Raw genomic sequence first — 11,361 nt, 5'->3', positions numbered from 1 at the left:
TAATCCCAGCTCTTTGGGAGGCTAAGGTAGAAGAATTGCTTGAACCCAGGAGACAGAGGTTGCAGTGAGCCGAGATCATGCCACTGCCACTGCACTCCAGCCTGTGCAGTAGGGTCAGACACCTTTTAAAAAACAAAAACAAACAAAAAAAGCAAAGAACATAAGCTCTTGCATTGCATTCCTGGCTTCCTATCCTGGCTCCATCACTAACTATATGACTTTGACCTTGAGTAAGTCACTTAATCTCTGTACTTTTTCCCCAGTTACAGAATGTGAATAATAACAGTATAAACTTAAAATAATTGTTGTGAGGATATAAAATATTCTATGTAAAGGACTTAACATATAGTTTGGCACTGAATAAACCCTCAATATATAGACCATTATTTCTGGAGAATAAAGAACAGGCAGCAATTATTCTAAATTGTCAAACCTGGTTGACTGGGAAAATGAAGAGAAATCTGACCAAACTTCAATGTGTAGATGAAAAAGATGATGTTCAACTTCAGACATGTAAAATAAAGCTTAAATATAGTTAGAGAATAAAGATATACTGATTATGCTTATATAGATATATAAAGTTACTCTATTTAGGTTCTGATTTATATTACATTTACTTATCCAGAGATTCTGTGACTACAGAACTGTTCTTTACAAATATAATAACTTAAAAACGAAGGTAACTTTTGGATTATACCAATAATGAGTCAAATCCAATAGGGCAGGAGTTGCTGAGATTTTGCCTAAAAATGAGTCCTCAGGTAGTAATCTTTAAAAACAAAACATAATAGATAAAAAAGATTTTGTTTTCAACCTAAGAAAGCAGATTGAAAAAAGGAAGAAGAAAAAAAGTTTTCCTTAAATGGTGTAAATGTGTGCAGTGTCCGTGATGTGATGTAGTTGAGTCTTTGATATCCCTTAGGCTCTCTTCCTAATTTAATGTTTCTTCACAGACTACTACGTAACAGAAGAAAACTATTCTGAAATATCTAAAGGGGAAATTCCGTGTATTAGTGTTTAAGGAACCACTTTTGTTCCTCAAGTAACCAGAATGAGTAATAAAAATCAAGCCTGAGTAGTAGCGTTTGTCATGCACTTTTCTTCCTATTGCTAAAATGAAAGATATCGCTGGGTGCAGTGGTTCACGCCTGTAATCCCAGCACTTTGGGAGGCCAAGGAGGGTGGATCGCCTGAGGTCAGGAGTTCAAGACCAGCCTGGTCAGCATGGTGAAACCCTGTATTTACCAAATATACAAAAATTAGCCAGGCGTGGTGGTGGGCACCTGTAATTCCCCCTACTCGGGAGGCTGAGGCAGGAGAATTGCTTGAACCCCGAAAGCAAAGGTTGCAGTGGTCAGAGATCAAGCCACTGCACTCTACCCTGGATGACAGAGTGAGGCTCCACCTCAAAAACAAAAATAAAATGAAAGATACCATTGAATTCGGATTAGGAAATAATGCTTCCCAAGCAAAAAACTCATAAATTATTTATTGGATTTTCTTCTACATTTACTTTCTAATGCATGGGAATGAGTAATAGCAGAAACCAAATCGGAAAGTCAATTCACATTCCATTTTTTTTTTTTTTTTGAGACGGAGTTTCGCTCTTGTTACCCAGGCTGGAGTGCAATGGTGCGATCTCGGCTCACCGCAACCTCCGCCTCCTGGGTTCAGACAGTTCTCCTGCCTCAGCCTCCTGAGTAGCTGGGATTACAGGCACGCGCCACCATGCCCAGCTAATTTTTTGTATTTTTAGTAGAGACGGGGTTTCACCATGTTGACCAGGATGGTCTCGATCTCTTGACCTTGTGATCCACCCGCCTCAGCCTTCCAAAGTGCTGGGATTACAGGCGTGAGTCACTGCGCCCGGCCAGATTCCATTTTTACATGTGCATGGATTTCAAATTCTTTTATTTGATAAAGAAGCCTAGTCACTGGAAAAGATTAAATTGAAATATCCGCCTGCATCAACCTCTCTACCAATGTATGGCCCTTTTAGGAACAAATTATTATGGGCCACTCTATATGCAGCCCTGTAACTTGTAGCTATGTGGCGAAATTTACACTTCAGTGAATATGACTCTGCCACTGTATCAGTAATAATATCTTTATATTACATCAAGATGTCTTAATGCCTTGGCTTTTCTAAAAAGTATTAAAGCTCTTTGTGATTTAGGACCTCAAAACATTTTATGGACACCAAATTCTTTCTTTCTTGTTTATCAGTCTCTTCCCTTTAATCAGCATAGCATCTGAAATATCAGAATAGATTCTCAGTAGCCTAGCCATCTCCAGGTTTTCTTCACCTTTATCATTCACACCACAGTCAGATTCATTTTTTTAAAAGCATCATTAGATAGATTAAGATAGAAATTCTAAGCTTTTGGCCAGGCGCGGTGGCTCATGCCTGTAATCCTAGCACGTTGGGAGGCCAAGGTGGGTGGATCACCTGAAGTCAGGAGTTCAAGATTAGCCTGGTCATAATGGTGAAACCCCATCTCAAAAAAAAAAAAAAAGAAAGAAAGAAAGAAATTCTAAGCTTCTACTTAGTATCCTTAAGTCTGATTTAGTCTTTTGCAACTTTTTTCCTACTCCCAGCTTTCCTTCTTTTTTGGGGTCTCCATGTGTCCCTCAATCAATCTTGAATATGTTATTCACCCTCCATAGCCAAAAAGCCATTCTATTTCTTTCAAATTTATCCTATCTATATGAATTGCTTTTGATCCAACTCAAACCTAATAAACAAGTTGGCGAATGCGATTTCTACTATTGTTCTGAATTTATACCAAAGGCCCAAATCTGAAAATATAAAATATAAAGGAGTCAACTACTCAGATCAAAGAGACTGCTAGTAGTTTGGGGCCAGCTACCTTCTGGAAAGAAAGGGTTTCTGAAAAAAGCAAGCCTCCAAGGTGCCACATCAATAACCTCCCCACCCTGACTTGATAGAAGAATAAATAGAGAATAAATAGGACTGAGAGAGAGAAAGCTGCTAGTGTTGGGGGTACACAGTGCTTGTAACCAATCTTTTTTTTTTTTTTTTTGAGATTGAGTCTTGCTCTGTTTCCTGGGCTGGAGTGCAGTGCTGCAATCTCGTTTCACTGCAGCCTCCTCCTCCCAGATTCAAGCAATTCTCTGCCTCAGCCTTCTGAGTAGCTGGGATTACAGGTGCCCACCACACCCAGCTAACTTGTGTATTTTTAGTAGAGACAGGGTTTTGCCATGTTGGCCAGGCTGGTCGTGAACTCCTGACCTCAAGTTACCCACCCGCCTCAGCCTCCCAAAGTGCTGAGATTATAGTAATGAGCCACTGTGCCCAGATAACCAATCTTGAATACGAACACTAGAATATTTTTTCTACCTGGGAAATTGTGGGATCTGCTCGAGATTCTGGGTTTTCTTTTTTCTGTTTTGATAGAGATGGGATTTTGCCACATTGCCCAGGCTAGTCTAGAACTCTTGGGTTCAAGAAATCTCTCCACCTTGGCCTCCCAAAGTGTTGGGATTACAGGCATGAGCCAATGCAACCCAGTCATGCTGTAAGGAAACTGCTAACCAGTAAGAAAGGAGAACATGAGAGAACAGTTACTGGGAAAAATACAGTTACTTTTTATTTATACTCCTCAGTGAATTGAGACTTCTAACAAACCAGTTACAGATACAAAAAAAAAAGGAATTTATCAACTCAATTGTTCAACAAATATTTATGGATTACTTCCTTTGTGCCAGGCACTATTCTAGGCTTTGAAAAATACTAAGCAAAGTCTCCTCCTCTAGGAACTTGAGTTCAGGGGCAGCAGCACTGGCTCCAAGCATGGTGCTCAATGTTACCACAATTCTTTTTTCCATATGTCATATTTTCTTTTTTTTTAATTTCTTTTTGAGATAGAGTCTTGCTCTTTTGCCAGTCACCAGACTAGAGTGCAGTGGTGCCATCTTGGCTCACTGAAACCTCCGCCTCCCAGCTTCAAGCAATTCCCCTGCCTCAGTCTCCCAAGTAGCTGGGACTACAGCTGCACATCACTACGCCCAGCTAATTTTTGTATTTTAGTAGAGATGGGGTTTCACTATGTTGGCCAGGATGGGCTCGATCTCTTGACCTCGTGATCCATCTGCCTCAGCCTCCCAAAGTGCTGGGATTACATGTGTGAGCCACCACGCCCGGCCCCATCTGTCATATTTTCTTACCTTTCTGTAAACTGAATTCCTTGGCGGTCTCTAACCTCTTGAAGGCAGCATGGCCACCAGTGTAACAATTCTAATGGGAAGAGAGCCTGTCTTTCCTGGTCATTCTAGCAAAGGAACAGACTGACTCACTGACCTGGCTTGGGTCAGATCCACATCTCGGAACCTGACTGGCTACATCCCAGTCATTACTAAAGCCACCACAAGTATTTGTGCAGCTTGTTCATTGCAAAAAGGACAAGCAGGGGCTGAAATACAGTGAGGGCCACATTCACCAAGCCTTAGTCCTGGTGCAGGACTGTGTGTGACAGGAGAGGGGGAACGTTTTCTAATTCACACTAACACATGACAGTCCTCTTGGCCGTGTGCTCACCCCAGAGCACACCTGGACTACATGGCCTGAAGGTGGGAAAAGGACAGTTGGGTTTCCCTGATCCAAAGTCAGAAAAAGGAAATGCTGAGCAGGCAAGGACAACAGCTGTCTACTTCGTTCCTTACAAGCATGGAAAGGCAAGGTGGCAGAGTAGAGGGGACCTTGGACTTGGTGTGAAAAGGCCTGCGTTCTAATCCTAGTTTGGGAAGTTAGGGGACATTGGGCAAATCACTTAACTAATCCCCAAAATATTTGTTTCCTTTCTTATAAAATGGAGAAAATTGTTGTCCTGCCTCCCCTATACACTCATTGAAATAGGAAAAAAACGGTTAACATATGAGAAAATGGTTTGGAATAAGTTTCTTACACCCAGAAAGTATTATTATTATCAGGATATTATATATCCTCCTAGTCAGGACCTATGGACACCAAGTTCTTTTTTTTTCTTTTGTCCATCTCTTCCATTCAATCAGTCCTGCATATCTCAAATATCAAAATAGATTCTCAGTTGGCCTAGACACCTCATACATCTTCCAGAGCGCTCACACATTGAAGGTGCTCTGCTCAACAGGTGTTTATTTATTTTCCTTTTTTTCTTCTTTTTTTTTTAATAGAGACAGGGTCTCACTATGTTGCCCAGGCTGGAGTGCAGTGGCTATTCACAGGCACTATCCCACTACTGATCAGCACGGGAGTTTTGACCTGCTCAGTTTCTGACCTGGGCCGGTCACTCCTCCTTAGGCAACCTGGTGGTCCCCCGCTCCTGGGAGTTCACCATATTGATGCCGAACTTAGTGCGGACACCCGATTGGCATAGCGCACTACAGCCCAGAACTCCTGGACTCAAGAGATCCTCCAGCCTCAGCCTCCCGAATAGCTGGGACTACAGGCACGTGCCACCACACCCGGCAAGAGGTGTTTATTAATTGGCTGACCTGTAACATAGAAATTCACATTACTCTGGGCTCCTTTTCAAAGTGTCATACAAGCAAAAAGGTGTGGCAAAATGTTCACCCAACATTAAAATTCAAGGATTCCAGAAACCTGTAAGCAAGCTGTCTTGTAATCTCATTATTGGGTCTCAATTGAAGTACTGTTTCCTCAGGGGAAACTTCATGGTCTGTCCCAGCCCCCCAGTCAGGGCAGAGCCTCCAACCTGATTCACAACACTTCACACAATTGTTTGTCATCAGGTCTGTGTTTACCTACTGACCATGAACTCCACCGGGCAGGCAGCATGGCTGTCTTGATCGCTGTTGCGTGGTAGCCTTGGGGCCTGGTACACAGAAATAAATCAAGAAATACTTGTTAAATGAATGAGTACATCTGTGGAATTAAATGGAACAAGGTCAATTGGGACTAGGAAACATACATCTAATTTCCCCTTTCTCTTTTCCTAACATATTTTTCAAGCCCTCAACCTCACGACTTCTGGAACCCCCGTTAAGAAGAGAAAGAATAAGTAGTTGACTTGAAAGTGTCCTTTTAAGGACACACAGTCAATGACTATTTAGAAATATAATGCATTCACCCTGACATATGTAAGCAATGCCTCAAAAAATGCAGGACAAACATAGTAGTTATAACTCCCTGTAATCATAAATTCATTCTGGAATAATAGTTCTAAATTGTATGTCCTTGTATATCCTGGTATGTCCTAATGCTTACATTTGCCCCAAAACCAAGAGAGATCTAATCAGTCATTCCTGGAAGCATATGCATTACTCCAAGCCAGAAATTAGATTAGAGTGGTTCGGGGGAGAAAGAAGAGTTCACAGACAAATTATTCCTTCTTCCTTCCCCTCCCCACTGTCCATTCTACAAATTTCATTTACATAATGCAGCTTTTAGCACAAATGAAATGAGTCAGCATCAGGGAAGACAAACTGAAATATGACTTTTATGCCAAAAGCAATTATTTTTTTTGTCTGTCAGCCCGCAGTGAGCAAGTGATCTTCCAAATAACAGAACATTTAAAAAATAAAAATAGAGGCCAGTATCCAGTTGGTCATAAATACCTGTTATGTACAGAAATTTTCATTTATTTTTAATTATGCTAAGATATACAGAATATAAAATTTACCATCTTAACCATTTTAAGAACACAATTCAGTAGTGTTAAGGACATTTGCACTGTTATTAACCAACCTGCAGAACGCTTTTCACCTTAGAAAATCTGTACCCATCCAGTAACAACTCCCTATTCCCTTCTCCCCAAACCTCTGGCCACCACCATTGTACTTTCTGCCTCTATGAATTTCACTACCGTAGGCACCACATAGGAGTGCAATACACAGCATTTGTCTTTTTGTGACTGGCTCATTTCACGGAGCATAAATGTCCTCATGATTCATTCATGTTGTAGCATGTGTCAGAATTTCATCCCTTTTTACGACTGAATAATATTCCGTTGTGTATACATACCACATCTTGTTCATCCGCTCATTCATTCATGGACACTTAGGCTGCTTCCTCATTTTAGCTATTGTGAATAAAGCTGCTATGAACATGGGTAAACAGATATCTCTTTGAGACTCTACTTTCCATTCTTTTGACTATGTGCCCAGAAGTGGAATTGCAGGATCATTGATAATTCCATTTTCATTTTTAATTTTTTTGTAAAGATAGAGTCTTGCTATGTTGCCCAGGCTGGTCTCAAATTCCTGGGCTCAAGCAATCCTCCACACTCGGCCTCCCAAAGCACTGGAATTATAGGTGTGAGCCACCATGTGCAGCCCTATATTTAATTTTCTGAGGAGCTGCAATACTTTTTTCCATAGCAGCTACACCATTTTACATTCTCTGTGTGCAGAATTTTACAAAACAGTTTGTGAGTTTCAAAGAAATTTAAGACTTACTTTCTGCCTTCAGTAACAGTCTTCCTGGAGATTCTCATGGTGCCTTCTCTGTGGGAACTCTGACTCCCACCATGTTTTCCCTTGCAGCATAGTCGTCTTATCTTCCCCACGTGTCAGGACCCGGAGAGTAGGTAGGATCTAGGTAGAATTCATCTCCAAAGACAGTGGCCTGGATGAATCTCCCAGCTTCCCTGATTGGCTGTATATAGTATCACAGCAAGTTACTGTATCTCTTGTAGGTATCTGATAAGTAAGGAGAATAATGCCTCTCAACAGGATGGCTGAGAGGATGGGTCTAGATAATGTGTCCTGAGTGCTTACCACAGCACCAAGGACATGGTATGTGCTATTTTATGAAGCAGGAGAGTGTTGTGGCTAAAAGTGTAGACTTTTAATCCCTATAAGCCTGTTTGTTCTCATTTGTAAAACGGATTATTCTGAGAATGAAAAGGGATGGCCTATACAAGGTTTACTCAGTGTCACATAGCAATTTGTGAGTGCTCAAAAAAAAGTCAGTTATTTTTGTTATGACCAGTGTATTGATTCATCTTAGTTCAGTATTGATCCATTATGTTTCTTCTACGAGTGCATTTAAATATGCCCTGTCAAATAATTCTGGTTCATCCCTTACCAACATTTTGGGCAGATTTCGTAATCTTCCTGTCACTTTGATAATTTAAAGCTCAGTTTCTGCAGTCCAAATCTGTGACCTCAATTCTTTTTTTTTTTTTTTTTTTTTTTTTTCCAGGCAGAGTCTTGCCCTGCCGCCCAGTCTGGGATACAATGGCAAGATCTCAACTCTGCCTCTCAGGCTGAAGCGATTCTTGTGCCTCAGCCTCCAGAGTAACTGGGATTATGGGCGTTCACCACCACGCCCACCTAATTTTTTTGTTTGTTTGTTTCTTTGAGACAGAGTCTCGCTCTGTCCCCAGGCTGTAGTGCAGTGCAATGTTGGCTTACTGCAGCTTCTGCCTCCCAGATTGCGGCAATTCTTATGCCTCAGCCTCCCAAGTAGCTGGGACTACAGGTGTGCCACCACGCCCAGATAAGTTTTGTATTTTTAGTTGAGATGGGGTTTCACCATGTTGGCCAGCATGGTCTCAAACTCTGGACCACAGTTGATCCACCCACCTTGGCCTCCAAAGTGCTGGGATTATAGGCGTGAGCCACGGTGCCCAGCCCTGTGATCGGAATTCTATGTAAGCCCTACTTCTTCCTCCCTTTCTCCCTACTCAGCCCTGGCACAGGCCAGATCTGTAACTGAAGAGGCTTAAGAGTGGGAGACCCTGAGTCTGCTCATTCACTCAGCTCCCATTCAGCCACTGGGGTGCAAGTGGGAGGCATGGTCTGGTTCCAAGATGCTCTGCACCATGGCCCTCTCTTCAAGGCTTCATTCCTGTTGAGGGTTTGGCTGGAGTGTAGGGAAGACAGAGGCTCCTGATGTGAGTGACCTTCAGCCTGGTGCTGGGAAGTGCTCTGTCTTGCTGCTTCACATGCTGCATGGTGGTCCTGAGCCATTTTTACATCACCTTGATCCTCCATTGTTACTGACAATCCCTTGCAGGGGGGCATCCTTAGCTCCCTTCCACCCAGCCAGCTTTCTCTGTATTCAAGCCTTCTCTAGCAGGAATGACTTTATTTGCCCAGTGACCTTATGCACAACTCCAGCCAGAAACAGTGATTCACGCCTGTAATCGCAGCACTTCGGGAGGCCAAGTCAGGCAGATCACAAGGTCAAGAGATCGAGACCAGCTTGGCCAACATAGCGAAACCCCGTCTCTACTAAAAATACAAAAATCATACAAGCGTGGTGGTGGGTGCCTGTAATCCCAGCTGCTTGGGAGGCTGAGGCAGGAGAATCGCTTGAACCCGGGAGGCAGAGGTTGCATTGAGCTGAGATCATGCCATTGCACTCCAGCCTGGGCAACAAGAGCCAGACTCCATTTCAAAAAACAAAAAAAGTCTCTGAGCTTCTCCCCATCTAACCTCTGAGCTCCTATTTATAAGATCTGTGATGACCTCCAGGCAGCAAAGGCTGAGAGGTACTCAGGGGTCCCCATCTTTTGTCAGGCACACCTCATCACTGTTCCTTCTCATCTATTGGTCCAGGCCACTCCAGAAACCTCCTAGTGTGATACAGTCACTGGTCTCTGCAATTCACATACATTCTCAAACTTGGGAGGATGCGAGGTGTGGCAGGGTGACATCTATCAGGATTTAGGATCTCCCAGTGACCCTCCTGGTACTTTTCTACACTGGCAGCCCCAGGAAAACCACAGGTCCCCAGCTTCCTAGAATCCCTGGACAACAAGGAAGCAGTCCTCCTTTTTCCTGCCCTAGAAGTCCCCCTTTCTGCCCCCCCTACTACTTTTCTTTGCATTGGGGTGCCCCAGCCCCCAATGCAAAGAAAAGTAGTGGGAGGGGGCAGGAAAGGAAATGAGGCAGATGGTGGTAAAGACAAGTACAGAGAGGGAAGAGGGCAACACCTCACCAGGAATTCCCAGCCAGTCTTGCTGTCCCTTCCTTTCCCTCTCTATCTTCTGCTTCTACAGACTGCCTGTTGGGGGACTGGGAGAGTTCAGGGGTGATGGCTCCGGCCAACAGGGTTTGCTAGGCTGCCCCTTTAAAACCCCTGTTGGCTTCTGTGGCAGAAACTTCCAGTCACCCATCCAATATCATTTTCCCATCTTTCTAACCCCCTGCCTCCCTCCCCCCACCAAAAAAGCCTATATTCTCCTCCGCCACCGGCTCCCAGCTGTGGTGGTTGCTCCAGCCCTCTGTTCCCGCAGCGCAGCCCAGCAGCCCGGCCTCGCCAGCTTCCCGGACCAGGGCCAACCTCAAGTGCACGTTCATCGCTATCAAGTGGATGGCATGCAGCGTAGCCTGGTGGGCGAGCTCATCAAGCGCTTCCAGCAGAAGGGGTTCACCTCGTGGCCATGAAGTTCCTCCTGGCCTCTGAGGAATAGCTGAAGCAGCACTACATTGACCTGAAAGACCGCCCATTCTTTCCCAGGCTGGTGAAGTACATGAACTCAGGGTCGGCCATGACCATGGTCTGGGAGGGCCTGAATGTGGTGAAGACCCACCCAGTGATGCCGGGGGGAGACCAATCCAGCGGCTTCTAAGCCAGGTACCATTTGTGGGGACTTCTGCATTCAGGTTGGCAGGAACATAATTTATGGCAGTGACTCAGTAAAAAGTGCTGAGAAAGAAATCAGTCTATGGTTAAAGCCTGAAGAACTTTTTGACTACAAGTCTTGTTCTCATGACGGGGTCCATGGATAAGAGGTAGACACAGCAGCAGTCTCTTTCAGCACGGTTTGGTGTGTCCCTGGACACAACTCTTCATTCCACTGACTTAGAAGCAACAGGATTGATCATTCTTTTGTAGAGCATATTTGCTAATAAAGCCTTTGGAGACTGGGGAAAAAAAAAGTCTGTATTGTTGGAGGCAGCCAAGTACCCAGCTAAAAGAACTACATTTCCCAGCCTCCCTGTTACATAAGAAAGATCAAAAATATGCAAGCAGAAATGCGCAGCTAATGTCAGTAAAAACCCCACAGAGGAAGATGATTCAGGTAGGAGATATGACCCTCTGCTCCCTTCCTCTTTCTTCTTCCTGCCTGGAATATATATGCCATGGCTGGAGCTCTTGCCTTCAAACGTAGAAGCCACACACCAAAGTTGCTGGACCCAACCTCTAAGGGCAGTGTGCAGAATAAGTGAGATAGCCTAGGTATTGTGACTAGTACAGTGTCTGGTACAGAGCACACGCTTAACAAATGGCCCCCAGTATTAATGCTAACCCTAAGGGGGAGCTCAAGAGAGTTCTGTTTGGCTTTTAATCTCCACCTCCTCTCCAACATTTTCATAAGTCACTGGAAGAGGGAGGGAATTCTGAGCCAGATCTAGTTCAGCTGCTGACTTCTTACATGAGTTTGAACA

General features: G+C 43.8%; 1 pseudogene; it reads left to right on the top strand.

Annotated features, from left to right (window-relative positions):
• Positions 1–4,530: 4,530 nt before the first annotated feature.
• On the top strand, positions 4,531–11,046 carry LOC116537468 (annotated as a pseudogene).
• The last annotated feature ends 315 nt before the right edge of the window (positions 11,047–11,361 follow it).

The sequence above is a fragment of the Sapajus apella genome, unplaced genomic scaffold (genome assembly GCF_009761245.1).
Source record: "Sapajus apella isolate SASKATOON/1434 unplaced genomic scaffold, GSC_monkey_1.0 scaffold110, whole genome shotgun sequence".
Classification (NCBI taxonomy): Eukaryota; Metazoa; Chordata; class Mammalia; order Primates; family Cebidae; genus Sapajus; species Sapajus apella.
The sequence above is the reverse complement of the archived record's forward strand: the minus strand, read 5'-3'. Positions and strand labels throughout refer to the sequence as shown.